Raw genomic sequence first — 16954 nt, 5'->3', positions numbered from 1 at the left:
TGGCCTCTCTAGTCAATAATGTCCAGACAAACTTTGTGATAAATGGTCACTTACACCAAAAATCACACAATATTCAGATTGCTTCCAGTCCCAAGAGACCAGGAGCTTACCCCCAATCAACGGGTACCCGAGATCGCATACCAAAGACAACACCTGTAGCCAATCCTGTAATAAAATATCTAAAGGTTTATTGACTAGGAAAGAGAAATGAGCGAGTTATTGACAGGTTAATGTAAGCAAACATATGCACGAACGAGTTACAGTCTAAATCCGAAGAGCGACGGAGTTGTAGTGATCTGTCAATTCAAAGCGTCTTTCAGGGCGACCCAGGAGGGACCCCCTATGGATCTCTGGCTTCAGTTTAGTGTCTCTGGCCCTGAGAGAGTTCAAACAGCGAAGAGATGGAAAATCTTCACATCAACTGTTTTTATTTCCCTCTTCCAGCATTCAAAGTGATGAGACGAGGCCTTTTGCACATACCACTCCATGGATGGATGGGGCAGTTAACAAAGCTTTTTGTCTTATAATGGCCCATCACTCCTCCTGGATGGCTGGCGAGGCCGGTTTCCATACCTGGGTTCTCAAGTTCAGAGCAAATATTTTCAAAGTTATAAAGCAAAACTTGCATATTTTCTTATAGCCTGGAATACCGACATCACAAATGTGATAAATGCATGCAGCAATTTACAAGCATTTCACAGAGTCTAAATGCGAAATACATTCTTATAAGACCAAACCTATTTTGAGCAAAACTAACATACAGCTATGAGTTTGTCAGGTCTTAGCTAACGCCTGCAGCCTGTGCAAGAGCAGGCATCTGGCCTGCCAGCGTCGCACGGTGTGACTAAAGTGGTGCATTTGGTCACAGACTCCGCCAGGAAAATATAACAGAACAAGGTCTCTCATTGTCCTGCATGGAAAAGATGAAACATTATCAATGCAAGTCAACATAATATTTGTCTACTCCTGGAATCTAAGGTCTGGTCTAACTAGGGGAGTTTAGCAAAAAACCCTCCCACCATTGTTATCACTCCAGTGCTACTGAGGGAAGCAACTCTGGGAGCTCTAATGCAGGTGGGGGTAAAGAGTGGAGTCTGGCTTGGGGAAAAGGGAGGTTCCCATCCAGCTGCAGTGCCCCCCAGAGAACCTAGAAAATTCGCCAGTTCCCTGATGACAGCATCATGGGCACTGATGAGTTTCCGGCGGGGTTAAAATGACACCCCCCATTTGAACTCTAGACAATTATATAAAGGCGTTGTAGGTGGTTTCAGGTTCTGCACCAGCCCCAGACTCCTCTGGACAGTTTTACAATCATGTGACTCTTTTCCATGTGTCACGGGATTGCTGGCCCCTTTAAAGGGGAATCTGGGCCCAAGCTACCTGAGATGATTTAAGAAGCCCATCTAGGCAGTTAGTCGGATAACAAGTACCCGGGCCTGATAAAAGGCCATCAGGGCTCAGTTACATGGGGTGCTCACGAAGAGAGACGCGCAGGAGAGATGGCCCCAGGATTGAGAACCGCAGGCCCCAGGCCGAGGACTGTGCAGGCCTGGGAAGAGACTGTAGTTCAAGATTATTTTGGATTTAATAAAGTAGAACCCCAGCGGGGGAAATTTTTGTCTTACATCCGTTTGGCCTGTGTGGAGTTCTGTGGAGAGCCCGGAGAGAAGGGAAACCGAGGCAGCGAGTGCCACATGAGCTCAGCAGGGGGCTCTAAGGGCCGGCATGCCCTAGGGGACACAGGCTCCACAGGTGCTTAGTGCCATTGAATCAAACTGTAAACCCTGCATATGATGGAAACCACGTCAAGCCAGGGGGTGCGGCAGCACTCCCCTCCCCCGCCCGAGTTCCAGCACCTATGCGTGTCTGCAAAAATAAAAATAAATAAATGACTAAAACAGCACAAACAACAAGGGAAACTGACTAATTATATGGGGGAAACAATGTAACTGACTAACATGCTCTCAAAGGCATGAAACACATTGGGGGAAAAAAAGAGAATACTCTTCCCAGCAAATCTCTTCCATTTACAGTCATCTGGAATGCTCCTTGTGGGAGGAAGTGTGATTTGTAGGTGGATAGTGGCCCATTAAGAAGTCGCATGCAAACAGGGGTATCTGCGTAGCCTTCGTCAGCAAACACTGCTCTGTAAAACCCTCCTTCCTCGCTGTGCTTTTCTCAGGCCTCCCCTGAGAACCTCACCCCTACAGTAATTTATGGAGTTATGTGGCAGGGAATGAAACTTTCTGAATGAGAGGCCAAGCAAAAGACGTGACATCACAACCAATGAGCTAATCTAGCAACAAACAGCCTCAGCCACTCAGGCTCAACCATTTACGGCTCCAGAGGGACTGGACTGACCGAAGGAGAGCCAGCCAAGAGCACAGTGGCAAACGCAGCGCCAGAGTGTGGCTTCTCAAGCCACTGCTGCTGAAGGAGTGTGTGGGGAGGGGATGCTGCTCCAGTGCTGGGGCTGGAGGCATGGTAGAGACCACATGCAGGCAGAACACCTCTGGGTGAGCACATGTAGGAGTAGCCACCACTACGCTCCCGTGGCAGAGCTCTGACCTTGCTCCCGTGGGTCCTGCGCTTCTAGGCGGTTTATGCCAGCCTCAGTGGCTCACTGTGACCCTCCACGTAGCCCTTCTCTCTAAGGCCAGGGTTACAGTCTACTGAGCCCTTTTCATCATAGGCTGCAAGGAGGTTGGTGAGAGAACTCCCACAGTCTCTGTTCAGCCTCCTGTCCTGACAGGGACCTGACTTCCCCTTCCAGGAGATGTTCCTGTAGTGGTGGGTTGGGGGGAACCCGGGCCCGCCCTCTACTCCGGGTTCCGGCCCAGGGACCCTAATGGTAGCAGTTGTTGGCAGCTAACCTTTCACTGCCAGAGTTGCTACATTTCCCTGGGCCACTTCCCCACAGCTCTCCTGCTTCTCCCTTCTTCACCCTTACCTTAGGGCTCCTTTAACGATGTTTTAGGGTGTCTTCAGTAACCAGCCCTTCAGCCGCACTTCCTCTCCTCTGGCTCCCTGACTTCCCTGCCTGACTGGAGTGAGCCCTTTTTATAGTATCAGCAGGGCCTTAATTAGAGTCAGGTGGTCACATTAACTGAATGGCCTCACCTGACTCTTTACAGGTTAATTAGAGTCAGGTGTTCTCATTAGCCTGGCACAGCCCCTGCTTTGGTCAGTCAGAGAACAGAAAACTGTTAATCCAGTGGCCAGTATATCTGCCTTCTGCTATTCTGCTGTACCCAACTGGCCCGAGTCTATCACACTCCATAACAGAGCATACCCCCTTCCCTGCACCTCCAGTCCTGATCTGCCAGCCAGTGCAGAAGTGGGGTGGCAGGACCCCACCATCCTCCCCCTGTGCTCAGGGAGTGTAAGTAGGGGGAAGGGGATTCTAGAGGCCCACTGTGCAACAGCACCAGGAGAGAAGGGTCACGGTGCCTTCCCTTCTCCCACACCCACCCAAGAGAACCAGAATCTGACCTTTGACTTCCGTTGCTGTAGACTCACAATCAGGTCATGTATGTGTTGAGATCTGCTGAGAGATCCTGGGATTGAGTCTCCACGGCTTTATCCTTTGTGCAGCCATTCACTCCTCTGCAAAATACTGCCACTCTGGTTTACCTCGACGTGCTGGAGGTGCGAATGACTGCACAAGGGATAGGGCCCTTTTTCTCCCAGTGGCCCTATCAGATGGGCAGTTTCTCCAAAGGCGCTGTAGAGATTTGGCTAGGTAATACCCATTCATTTCCACTGGAACCTGGCTGCCCAAGTCACACAGGTGACTTTAAGAATCTAAACCTTAAGGTTGAATTAAGGGGGGAAATTGCTTACTAAATGTTATTTGCAAATCTTAGCCTGATTTCCAGAGACATTGCACCCTGCAGCATGCACATAGAGAGGTATTACGTGCCTTTCTTTTTTTGGCAAAGTAAATGTAAAACAATAGTTTGAAACTCCCTCTTAGTTGGCACTCTCTCTTTTGACTTCAAAAGAAGAGTCAGTGAAATGTCTGGTGAGATGCCATCAGTACACTATTCTAAAAGCAGCTCATTCAGGCCAGGACTGTGTGTGTTTCCCATAGAAGAAGAATTTGCCTTTTTTTAAATACCGGTGAAAGGTGATAGATCAACATAGAACACAAGCACTGGTCCACCCCTTGCCTTTGAAGGTCCACTTCACCTGGTGAGAGGGTCAATTCAGTCTCCATGCAGTCTCTTTGCTGAGATTGCCACCAAATGTAACAATGGCAAGCTGTGGCTTCATCACGTGGCCACCTCTCCTGCAGTCCAGCTGAAGTGAGGCCACCAACTCCTTCTATCACATAGTTCTCAGATGATAACTTTCAGTTCAGTGACCAAAGCCAGAGTTGAGCAGAGGATGGAACTGAAGGGGGGTTCCAAAGAGGATGGAGCTCGGCTGTTCTTAGTGGTCGCAGATGACTGAACAAGGAGCAATGGTCTCAAGTTGCAGTGCAGGAGGTCTAGGTTGGATATTAGGAAACAGTATTTCACTAGGAGGGTGGTGAAGCACTGGAATGGCTTACCTTGGGAGGTGGTGGAGTCTCCATCCTTAGAGGTTTTTAAGGCCTGGCTTGACAAAGCCCTGGCTGGAATGATTTAGTTGGGGTTGGTCCTGCTTTGAGCAGGATTGGACTAGATGACCTTCTGAGGTCTCTTCCAGCCCTAATTGTCTATGAAAGGATCTATTTCAGGGCCAAACGAACACCCACTGAAGACAGCGGGGCCTTTCAATGGGCACTAGATCAAATTCTTAATCACCTGTCTCATGAGCAACCCAGTCCACCTGGTAGGATACTTATAAAATATCCATAGCCACTTTCAAATTGTTTTTATAGGAAATGGACCCCTTATAATAAAAGCTTTGGTCTCCTTGCAAATAATTAGCATTTATCAATACTTTTCAGGAGAAAGTTGTTTAAAAGGGCAGGAAATTAAAAGAAAAGGGAGGTTTTACCATAATACAGCAGATTAGGTGAAATGAATAGAACATGTGAGCAAAGTTGCTCCGGAGATGTGTAGATCACAACCCACGCCATGAAAGTGAGGGTAAGCAAACAAGAAATCGCTGTTCAAAACGCAAAATGTAAACACAAGTGAGACGATGCCCATCAGTCACAGCTCTATTAAAGTCAAGGCAATGGGGCAATCACACAAGTGAGTCTTTGGTTCAATCACACTAAGTACAGCGGATTAAAATAGGGGCAGATCATCAATACAATAACGAAGAAAGATCTGCAAGGGGACTATTATCCATAACAAGCAGAATGATCTGAAGCACTCGTTACAGCATAACGTGAGTCGAGAGAGAGTCATAGCACAAGATTTATTCTTGTCACAATCAACAGTTTTCAGTACTTTGGTAGTTAATGCTGCCTCTCTCCAGATTCCTCTAACAAAGACATGGAACAAAATAGTGCTTATGCCAGTCAATTTTGTGATCTCATAGTGAACACAGCATGATGAGATATGCTGCTCGTGGCTGCAGGATCCATGGGCTTTTTTCATTTGCACACACAGAGCAATGAGCAAGCCAGAAAAGAACCAGAGCCAGTCAAAGCTTATCTCAAAGTATCCACACCCTGCTGCCCAGGTCTCCCATTGAACTCACGGAATACGCAGTGGGAGTGGCTCACATTCTGCAGTGAGAAAATGGGGCCCGGGAATGGCCCAAACTGTCACAGACTCAGTGTTTAATTTGTCCCAGAGCTAAGCCTCCAGGCCCAGCGGTTCGTAGCACCCCGGCGCCTCCGGGCCTGGCCATTCAGAGCCCCCCGGGCGCCTCCGGGCCTGGCGTGTCAGTTATGAAAATAAAACAATTGCTTGAGCCCCGGCACCTCCTTCATTACAGATTGAGCACTGCCTAGACTTCTAGGGCACGTCTACACCACAGCTGGAAGGTCCATCCGAGGTCCGAGCGGGTGGTTAGCCTCAGCCGCTGCTCAAATGGCAGCCCACGCCGCCACAGCCACATGGCTATTTTTAGCATGCTAGCTCGAGCGGAGCTAGCACATGTATGTCTACCCATGCTGTGACTCACACCATCCAGCTGCTGTGTAGCCCCTTAGCTGGAATAGACCTGTGGTATCAGGCCGCGCAATTCATCTCCCTGACAGCAGAGCCCTCACTTACCTTGCTGCATACACTGGGTACTAAAGTGCTGAATCTTACTCAGCACTGGGGTGGGATATTAGCACTGCTAGGGGAGGAGTGAAAGAGAGAACAGTTCTTCTCTCTCTAATCTATTTAATGTGCTATCACTATGGTGTCTGATAACATGGTATCTTTTTTTAAAGCCCGCCACTTTAAAAATCCTCACTCTTGCTTTTCAATGGAGTGAGCATGCTCTGTGCAGGGTACGTTATGGAAGGGAAGGCACAGGACTTGGTAGTAATGAATGTAAGGTGGATGCTTTACTGAAACTGCTGGACTCAGACTCACTCGGCAGTTTTCTCCAGCTCTCTAGCTCAGACTAATGCAACTTCTGCTGCCTAGCGTCACCATAGAGGGTTTCCTCTCAATGTTGGATTAGGAAGCTGTGGAAGGATGACTTTACCATAGTACGAAAGAGTAACTTTAAACCAAGCATTCTTTAAACTAGTGCACGGTCTCTGCTGGACTTCTCACTTCCCCAGTCACTCACTCACCAATCAAGATAGATTACAGTTTTATGACTGAATTAGGCCAGAAATACATTTCAGCATAGAGCAGATCTACAAAAAGTTACTGCTGCTCTTTCAAGGTGGAAGGGAAAGGGCAGGACAGAATAGCCTAATAAAGTACGGCCAGAAGAGACTTTGGCCTCAAGTCTCCTGTACTAATAGAGGATGTGTCCCTGAAACTGGGGACTGTGGGTTCGTGTAATGAGGAATCTAAGGGGACCCACTGGAAAGTTAACTGACAAGTGTAGAAGTGCCTGCAGTTAAAGATTTTCAAAAACACTTAAGTGTGTTTGGGGTGCACAACTCAAGATACCGGAGAGGGGCCTGATTTTCAGAGGGGTGGGTGCGCCGCACTTTCTGAAAATCAGGACATGTATAAGTGTCCAATATGGGGCACCTAGAAGTGGAGGGTCTAGTCACTTCTGAAAATCCTGGCCAAACTGAAACTCTCTCACATCTGTGAGCCTAGCATAAATATAGACCATTTCCACAAGTCACTGAATTCTGAGCCTTGAATGGGTTTTAAATCATGAAAGGAAGCGTTTGTTCCAGCTGGCTTAGTCTGAAAGCATGGCTGTGGGGCTTCAGTGCTTTCTGCAGCATTATGCTCTCAAGATCGGAGATCACTCATTTGTTCCCTCAAACTTCAGCCCTTGCATCATCTCCCTTACTGCAGTAATTTTAAACACACTAGTCATTGCTCACTCATGGCACCTAATTCTGGGCCAGCAAACAGTGTCAGTCATATCTAGTGATTTTAGTTCCTTGGCAGCCCCTCATGTTCCAAATTCTTTGGAACATTTTCCAGAGTTCCTGGCTGACACTGGAGACTGCTAGTACCAGATGTATTGATGAGTTGCCCAACAGTGGCCTCTCAGAGTCAGTTATTGGAGGCGACAGGATGGTGGTGGGGGACTGGTGAGGATTTCCGTTGATGGAGTTCAACCCAGCAGCTCCACCTCACAGCTTATGGAAAATCCTCAACACATCATAAATCACCACGTGACAACTCAAATAGAGGAAAACTGTCAAAGGAAGTGCAGTCAGAACGAGGAACTGAGAGTGCAGACTCCTGGGTTTCTATTCTTACCAATTCCCTGCAGGACGTCGGGAAAGTCACTTGGTCTTGGTAAATTGGGGATAGTAGTATCTACTTCACAGGGGTGTCATGGGGCTTAACCTTTGTAAAGTACTTGAGACCCCTGGTGAAAGGAACAACAGCTCTACCAAGTGTTATCACTGTAACCATACTGGACCAGATTCTGGGCTCTGTTACTAATCAGAAGGCAACGTTTGCAGTGGCGGGAGGTCCATACCCTAAAATGAATTGGATGAGTTCTCCTGTGAAAAAAGCAGCACCGTAAATTACAATCGTTTTAGAAAGCGAGTCACGTGCTTCACAAGCCAACTGATAGTGTGTCCTTGTGGTCACACAAGACGTGCTTTTGCAAAACATAACTGAAAGCAGAACTAAAAAGAGGATGTCTCTTCTGTGTGGGAATATCCTGTCAAGTAGTTCAGTTATGGGGGCTTATGCCATAGTGGCTGCAGCGTATTTAGGAATCAATTCTGCACATCTAGGTTGCTCAACAATAGCTAAGTAGAATCCTAGCAAACTATCAACAATAAAATCATGTCTGACCCGAGGCTGAGAAATCTGAGTTCAGAGGAAAACTCGAGCAGAAAGGGTGAAGAACCCGGAACAAAGGTTTAGTATGAAAATGCTTCCTCGATTTCTGCCATTTCACTAGCACGATGCTCTGTATGTATCATAGATTCCAAGGCCAGAAGAGAGAACTGTGATCATCTAGTCTGACCCCCTGTATAACACACATCAGAGAATTTCCCCCAAATAATCCCTAGAACAGACCTCTTAGAAAAATACCCAGTCTTGATTTCAAAATTATTAATGAGGGAGAATTCACCACAACCCCTGTTAAATTGTTCCAATGATTCATTACTCTTACCATTAAAAATTTACACCTTATTTCCAGGCTGAATTTGTCTAACTTCATTTTCCAGCCATTGGATCGTGTTACACCTTTGTCTGCTAGACTGAGGAACCCTCTATTAGCAAATCTTTGTTTCTAAAGTAGGTGCTTATCGACTGCCACTAAGTCACCCATCACCTTCTTTGTTAAGCTTTTAACGGATTGAACTCCTTGAGCCGAAGTGTGTGCAAAGCAATGTACCTGTTGATGGATAACAAGCTATTTTATTGCAAAGATTTTTTTAGGCTATTTCTCTTCTACTTGAGCATCATTAAAGTTAAATAAACAACCCAGACACTTCACTTAATCCACTAAACACATTCTGCCCTAAGCCATCTGCTACCTGCCAACCCGCAAAGCACACCAGACTAGGAACCCTGCAATTAAGAAAAAGCTACATGGGGAGGTGGCGGGGGAAGAGCGTTAGAGGCAACAGATTCTCATGGGGCTGCCAGAGGAAGGAAATTCCAGAGACATACAGGCTCCAGCAAGGATGCTGTACTGCCAGCTTTCCCGTGTTCAGCCTTGGGGAGGTGGAGGGAGACTGGCAGGCCCGGAGAGTTACTCAGGTCTCAGGACACTTGGGGCTTCATAGAAGAGACTCAGCAACTTAAATTGCACCGGGAAGCTGCTGGGTAACCAGTGCAGTGGCCTTAAAAGGTAAGAAGCTGCATTCTGCACCGTGCAGGAATGAGAATTTAAGCAACCACATGGTTTCTAAGACTGCCTCCCTTTTGCAGTAGCGTTGTCACTGCCACAGGTGTCCCGGGGGAGACGGGTTAGATTTGGATGCAAATCATTTTATTTTCAGTGGGAAGGGAGGAGAGCTTTTTGCTCTCTCTCTGGGAAGATGACACATCATTCTGTGCAATCTCCCACCCCACCCGAGTGTCTCCAGTCTTCTCCAGGCTTTCGGATATCCAGGGAGAATTTCATCCTGAACCAAGAGGTACGGCCAAGAGCTTCCTCTAAATCTGACACCATGACTACATCATGAGTTCCACCATAGAAAAGCTATTCTGGGCACATTATTTATAACAGCAGCAGCCCGAGGCCCCAGATGAGGTCAGGGCCCCACGGTGCTAAGCTCTGCACGAACACATAGTGAGAGAGTCCCTGCCTAAAGAGCGTACAGTCTGAACAGACATAATAGATAAATGGCAGGAGGGAAACGGACACAGCGAAGGGATGCGACTTGCCCCAGGTCATCCATCAGGTCAGTTACAGAGCCAGAAAAAGATCAGGTCTCCTGACTTCCAAGGCAGTGCCCTCCAGTGGAGATCCCTGCCTCTTCCCTCTCCACCCCCCCAGCTCAGAGGGCCAGGCACATTATACCCATGTGAATCTAGGCCCCCTGAATTCACACCCTACACACTTCTGCAATAATATTTGTATAAAATATGCCTTGTGAGGTACCATATGAAAGCTAATACCCCGCTGGTTATTAATATCGTTGCAAAGTGCATGTGTCAATGGTATATGTGACGTTAGGGATTCCCTCTGATGTCACTAGAACATGTTTAAGACCAGACAGCCTAGCCTAGGTAAAGGTGATAAACAGGCCTGTCCTAGACAAAGGAACGTGAGTTTACCTTAGTTGATATATTACCAGTAAAAAAAAAAAAAGCCACTGAGATGAACCAGTGAGGGTTAGCCTGAGCCTAAAACAATCAAGATGGCTCCTGTATCCCAGAGAGACACAGGAGACAGATTCCCCAGCAGGCCTTCCTAACGTGTAAGACAAAGACATCCCTTTGGGGATATAAGGAACACAGAGACTCTCCATCTTTATGGAGAAACCAAGCCATTTGATCTCTGTGATGGGTCCTGGTCTGGCCGGCAACGGCTGGAAAGGAGACTAGGGGTGAGAGAAACCATCTTGAACAAAGATTTTAGATGAGTTTTTCCCCACTTTTATTGGCTTGTAACCATCACTACCTTTTTCTCTCACTTGGCATCACTTCGTCCAAGCTCCTCTGTTCGTAAACTTGTTGGGTGTTCCTTATAAATCATCAGGGCGGCGTGAGTTAAGTAAAGCGTGTTCTTCCAGAAAGCTGACAGCTTGGAGTGTGTGTGTCTGTAAAGGCAGCAAACCAAACCCTTTCTCTAGGAGGGTCCAGTGAGAGGGACTGGTCCCTGCAGTAGGATGATTTTGGGGTGAATTTGGGGCTGGAAGGATACTAAGGTCAGCCTGCAAAGAGTAATGGGGTCAGGCAAAGCCTGGGTGAAGCTTGTGGGCTGCTGGCAGGATGCTGGAGTCAGAGCTCTGGACCAAAGCTGCACAGCCACAAGACACCCAAGGTCATAAGACAGACAGTGACCGACCCCCATATTGGCCTGGATGAGCTCCGAAACGTCACACCCCACCAACATCTGAATGTCATCTACATCGGGGGAGTCTCCTGCTGGCATGCAAGTGTTCCAGCCGGCAGCTCAACGTGCTGCCCCAGCTTTACTAGTCTGATACCACACCCATCACCTGTCTGTAAGAATTCCAGTTTGGGGTGTGTTGGCTGGTGTCTCCCTCTTGTGTGCACACCCCCCTCCGGATGATATTGTGTAAGCTAAATTAGATCTAGCAGGCCATTGATAACAAACAAGAAGCCAGAATTGTTTGATCATCTGGTGCGTAGTGTAATACCAAATAAGATGCAAAAGGCATTAATTGACTTAGCTCCTCTGACAAATTTGAAATTGTAGTTAAATAATAAGAATGAAAAGATGCTAAGTGATTGGTGCTGCTGTTTCTTGTGAGTAGTCCTGTTGAAACAGAAACACACTCTGGCCTGCTTGCCTTCTCACCTATACTGGGTTTTACACCATCATCACTCTATTGACTTCGAGTTACCCCAACGTAGCTGAGTGCAGAATCAGTATATTAGGGACTTTTAAGGATCCTATGTTGCACACAGGCAGAGTCTAACAATGAGTAACACATTTGTACAGATCTGTGCATCACAAATGTTCTACAGACACTTCCCAGTAGATCTTATTCGACCCACCACAAATAATTCCATCACTCTTATTCCAGCATCACTGTCTGTATCCGGTTGGAAAATGACACACACATCCAGGAGATGTGTCACATCCAGAAAGACAGGCAAGTGACATCTCCAAATACTGGATAAGAAAAAAAGGGAATGGAGGTGGGGCGGGAGGAGGAGGAGAGAAAGAAACCCAGTGATGTGCATCAAGCTATGAATAAACTTTCCCATCCTCCTACCCGAGCTTCAAGGGGGCAAGAATCAGCCCATGTTGCCAGGACTGTATGAAATATTAACTGAATATTGCACCTGTGAGTTACAATGATGAACCCAACTGAAAAAACCTAGACATGCAAAAAACATGGTTTGCCAATTCTTTCCTACTTCTCTCCACTAACTCTTGACGTGAACTCCTAACCATCCCAGAGAAACTGCAGCTGCAGGATGCCGTCTTTCACGCATGAACATCCTCCAGTCATAAACAGAGCACTCGCTTAAAGGTTATCCGCTGTCAATGCCAGAACCCAGCTTGCAAGCTCAGGCTTTAAATCTCCCCTCTCCTTTTTATTGGATGGCATCTTTAGACTAAAGAATATTTTAAAGAACTTCCAACAGCTGTGTAGGGTTTCTATTTTTCTGCTGCCTTTGCTTTTAATCATTTTATTTTAAATTAGCCAGGTTGGCTGGAAGACAGCGTAACCCAGACCTTATACCCAGATAGCCTCCCTCCACAAAGCCTAGCACAGCCATGGAGTGACTGTGGGCCAAGGCTTTCAAAGACTGGCTATATTTAGGTGTTTAAATAACTGGCCTGAATTTCAAGAGTGGGAAACCCTCTAACTTTAATAGGAGGGGCCGGGTGCTCAGCACTGTGGAACATCAGGCTGGTTGGGAATCTAAACACGAAGTTTCTTTTTTAAAATCTTGTCCCAATGAGCACGTTGGTGCATTGTTTATGGTGCTAGCTTGGAATGTGGGTGACCTTGGCTCAGTTCCCTCTCACCACAGGATTCCCGTGTGCCCTAAATGGGGATAATAATACATCCAACTCTGGGTGAGGATAAGACATCAAAAATTGCAAGATGCGCAGATACTATGATAACAGAAACCTTGTAAATATATAAGAGAATTACTGTATAATTGTGGAGGCTAATATTGTTTGGCCTCAAACTTCCCTTTCAGCAGTACGAGCCATTAATCACAACACTTCACAATTCTTTGTCAGAGGATCTTAAAGCACTTACATCTACCAACAAATAAAACGTTACCATAATCCTTTGAAGGTTACTTGGTAGAGGTGCTCTGCCCAGTGGGACATTTCCGGGGTCGAACACAGCTGCTGTTAGAAACAGAGAGTGGTGGAAAAATTAGGAGAGAAAGTGAAGATCATCATCTCCAACTGAAGATACGGGAAGTGTTTAGTTAGGAAAGATGACTTACCTAAGATATGGGGGTGGGGGGAGACGCGGGGAGGGGCGCGGATGTTTACACCTCACCTTGTATGGAAAAACTAACCATCCTTTTATATACAAAATATATACGAATGAGAATAGGTCATGCTGATGGGAGAGTGGCACTATATGTGAAAGAAAGCAGAGTAAAAAAAAAAAAAGTAAAAATCTTAATGAATCAAACGATAGAAATTCCGTGCTTGAATAAGAGTAAAGCAGTGGGAATAGACTACTGACCACCTGACCAGGATGACCAGGTGACTTTGAAATACTCGGAGACAAGAGAGGCTGCAAAGGCAGAACACACAATAATAAAAGGGGATTTCAACTATCCTCATATTGACTTGGTACGTGTCACCTCAGGACGGGATAAGGAGATAACCATTCTAGACACCAGTAACGACTGCTTCTTGGAGCAGCTACTCTTGCACCTCACCGAGGGAGAGGCAATTCCTGATCTAGTGCTAAGTGGCGCACAGGATCTCGTCAAAGAGGTGAATATAACTGAACTACTCGGTAATAGCAACCATAATGTAAATTAAATGTAGCATTCTCATAAGGGGACAAATATCAAAGAAACCCACCACAGCAGCATTTAACTTCAAAAAGGGGAATGTCACAAATATGAAGAAGCTCATAAATGGAAATTAAAAGGAACAGTCACCAAAGTGAAATGTCTGCAAGCTGCACAGAGACTTTTAAAAAACATAATAATAGAGGCTCAAACTAACATATACGACTCAAATAAATACATACACACAGGAAGAGGACCAAAAAAATACCACCTTGGTTAACCAAGAGAATAAAAGAGGCAATTAGAGACAAAAAGGCATCCTTTTAAATTTGGAAGTCAAATCCTAGTGAGGCAAATACAAAGGAGCAGAAACTCTGGTAAGTCAAGCATACCAGTATAAGAAGGAAATCCAGGAAAGAATTTGAAGAGTAACTAGCTAAAAACAAAAAAATAACAGCAATTTTTTTAAAGTATATCAGAAGCAGGAAGCCTGCTAGTCAGTGAGGCCAACAGACAATCAAGGTGCTAAAGGAAACCTCAAGGAAGACAAGGCCGCTGCAGAGAAGGTAAATGAATTTTTTGCATCATGTGAGGGAGATTCCCACAACTGAGCCATTCTTTTTTGGTGACAAATCTGAGGATTTGAGGTGTCAATAGAGAAGGTTTTGGAACAAACCGATAAATTAAACAGTATTAAGCCAAGACTTATTCACCCAGGAGTTCAGAAGGAACTCAAATATGAAATTGCAGCACTACTAATTGTGGTATATAACCTATTGCTTAAATCGGCCTCTGTACCAGATGACTGGAGGATAGCTAATGCAGTGCTGTTTTTTTTTTTTTTTTTTTTTAAAAAGGCTCCCCAGGTGATCCTGGCAATTACTGACCACTAAGCTTCATTTCAATACTAGGCAAATTGGTTGAAACTATGGTAAAGAAAAGAATGATCAGATATAGATGATCACAATATGCTGGGAAACATCAACCTGGCTTTTGCTTCACTAATCTATTAGAATCTCTTCAGGGTGTCAACAAGCTTGCAGACAAGGGTGATCCAGTGGACATAGCATACTTGGACTTTCAAGGTCCTTCACCAAAGGCTCTTAAGCAAACTAAGCAGTCATAGGATAAAAGGGAAGGTCCTCTCATGGATCAGTAACTGGTTAAAAGATAGGAAACTAGGGGGTAGGAATAAATGGTGAGGTTTCACAATGGAGAGAGATAAATTGCTGGATCCTCTAAGAATCTATACTGGTACCTCTGCTGTTCATAAATGATCTGGAAAAGAGGGTGAACAGTGAGGTGGCAAAATCTGCAGACGACAAAGTTACTCAAAGATGACTGCAAAGAGTTACAAAGGGATCTCACAAAACTGGGTGACTGGTCAACAAAATGGCATATGAAATTCAACGTTGATAAATGCAAATTAATGTGCACTAGAAAAAATAATCCCAACTATACAAAATAATGGGGTCTAAATTAGCTGTTAATTCTCAGGGAAGAGATCTTCTAGTCATGGTGGATAGTTCTCTGAAAACATTCACTCAATGTACAGCAACTGTGAAAAAAGCTAACAGAACATTAGGAATCATTCGTAAGGAGATAGTTAATAAAACAGAAAAATATAATAATGCAGCTATAAATCCATGGTATACCCACCTCTTGACTACTGAATGCAATTCTAGTCAGTCCATCTCAAAAAGATATATATATATTTGAATTGGAAAAGGTACAGAGAAGGGTAACAAAAATGATTAGGGGGATGGAACAGTTTCCACATGAGAGATTAAAAAGAATGGGACTGTTCAGTTTAGAATAGAGATGACGAAGAGGGGATATGATAGATGTCTATAACATGAAGGTGTGGAGAACGTGAATAAGGAAGTGTTATTTACCCCTTCATATGACACACGAACCAGCAATCGCCCGATGAAATTAATAGGCAGCAGTTTAAACAGACACAAGGAAGTACTTCTTTACACAATGCACAGTCACCCTGCAGCACTTGTTGCCAGGCGATGTTGTGAAGGCCAAAAGCATAACTGGGTATTATAACCTAATGGAGGATAGGTCCATCATTCGCTATTAGTCAAGATGGTCAGAGATACAACTCCATGCTCTGGGTGCCAATAACTGCCAGAAGCTGCGACTGGATAACAGGGGATGGATCACTCATAATTGTCTTGTCCTGTTCACTCCCTATAAAGCAACTGGCACTGGCCAGCATCAGAGGCAGGATGTTGGGCTAGAATGATGGACCACTGCTCTGAGCCAGTATGGCCGTTATGTTCTGTTCTCTACACACCCTCAACCCCTGAAATAAATTGTTGGCAGTAACCCAAATACAGCAGAACTACTTATCTCAAAATGAACTAATGATGTTTTGTACCACCCGCGTAATTGCATAAAACTGCATTTTTCAATGAGTATTTTTTTTCTTTTGACCAATTGTGACAGATTGACAGTATCCTAGAATAGCCCAGACAAACCTTATTGAGTTGAATATCTTTGGAGTCCATTGTATTAGAAATGCAATTGTCTGGATGTTATTCAGGAACTTTATGTATTTCCACTGGGAGAGTAAAGAAAAGAACAGCATCATGGTGACCAGGCAAATTCACACAGGTTGTAACATCTCCAGAGAAACACCACCGTCTGAAGCGGTCTGCCTAGACTAGTTCAAACTCTATTCCCCAGGGACCAAGAGACAAAGAAAAGATTTTCGGATGAATAGCCGGGTTTTTAACTGATCCAGCAAACAGACAGGGCTTCTGGTCTAAGGGTGTCCCAATTTTAGAGAAAGGCTGGAAGGACAAATCACCACCCAGAGCCCTTGTCAATGTGGCCAGAGATCTCTGGGAAGCTTATTAGCAGGTTCTTTTATTGTTAATATATTTTCTATATAATCCTTTCTACCTTAATAAATAAATCATCTTGCTTAGAGAAATCTGGTACTGTACAGCTGTAGAAATTCACCATATACCATCTTGGAGGAGAGAAATGAAGCAGGCCTATTTAGGCAGCCTATCTTTTGCTGGGAAAAGTCACAGTACAGTCAGGGAGCGGAGGAGCCTAGAAATACCCTGGGCAGTAGGGGGAGAGATGCCCATCTCCACCCATGAGAGGCAATACCTGGAGAGACCACAAGGCTGGGAGTGGGTTCCCTTGCTGAGCAATGAAGGGGGAATACTAGGGCAATTACTCTGAACTACGATGATTTAGATGTTAGAACAGGGGCCAGCAACCTCTGGTACGTGGCTCACCAAAGTAAGCACCCTGGCGGGCCGGGCCAGTTTGTTTACCTGCCGCATCGGCAGATTTGG

The sequence above is a fragment of the Mauremys reevesii genome, linkage group 16 (assembly GCF_016161935.1).
Source record: "Mauremys reevesii isolate NIE-2019 linkage group 16, ASM1616193v1, whole genome shotgun sequence".
NCBI lineage: Eukaryota > Metazoa > Chordata > Testudines > Geoemydidae > Mauremys > Mauremys reevesii.
This window is presented reverse-complemented; position numbering follows the sequence as displayed.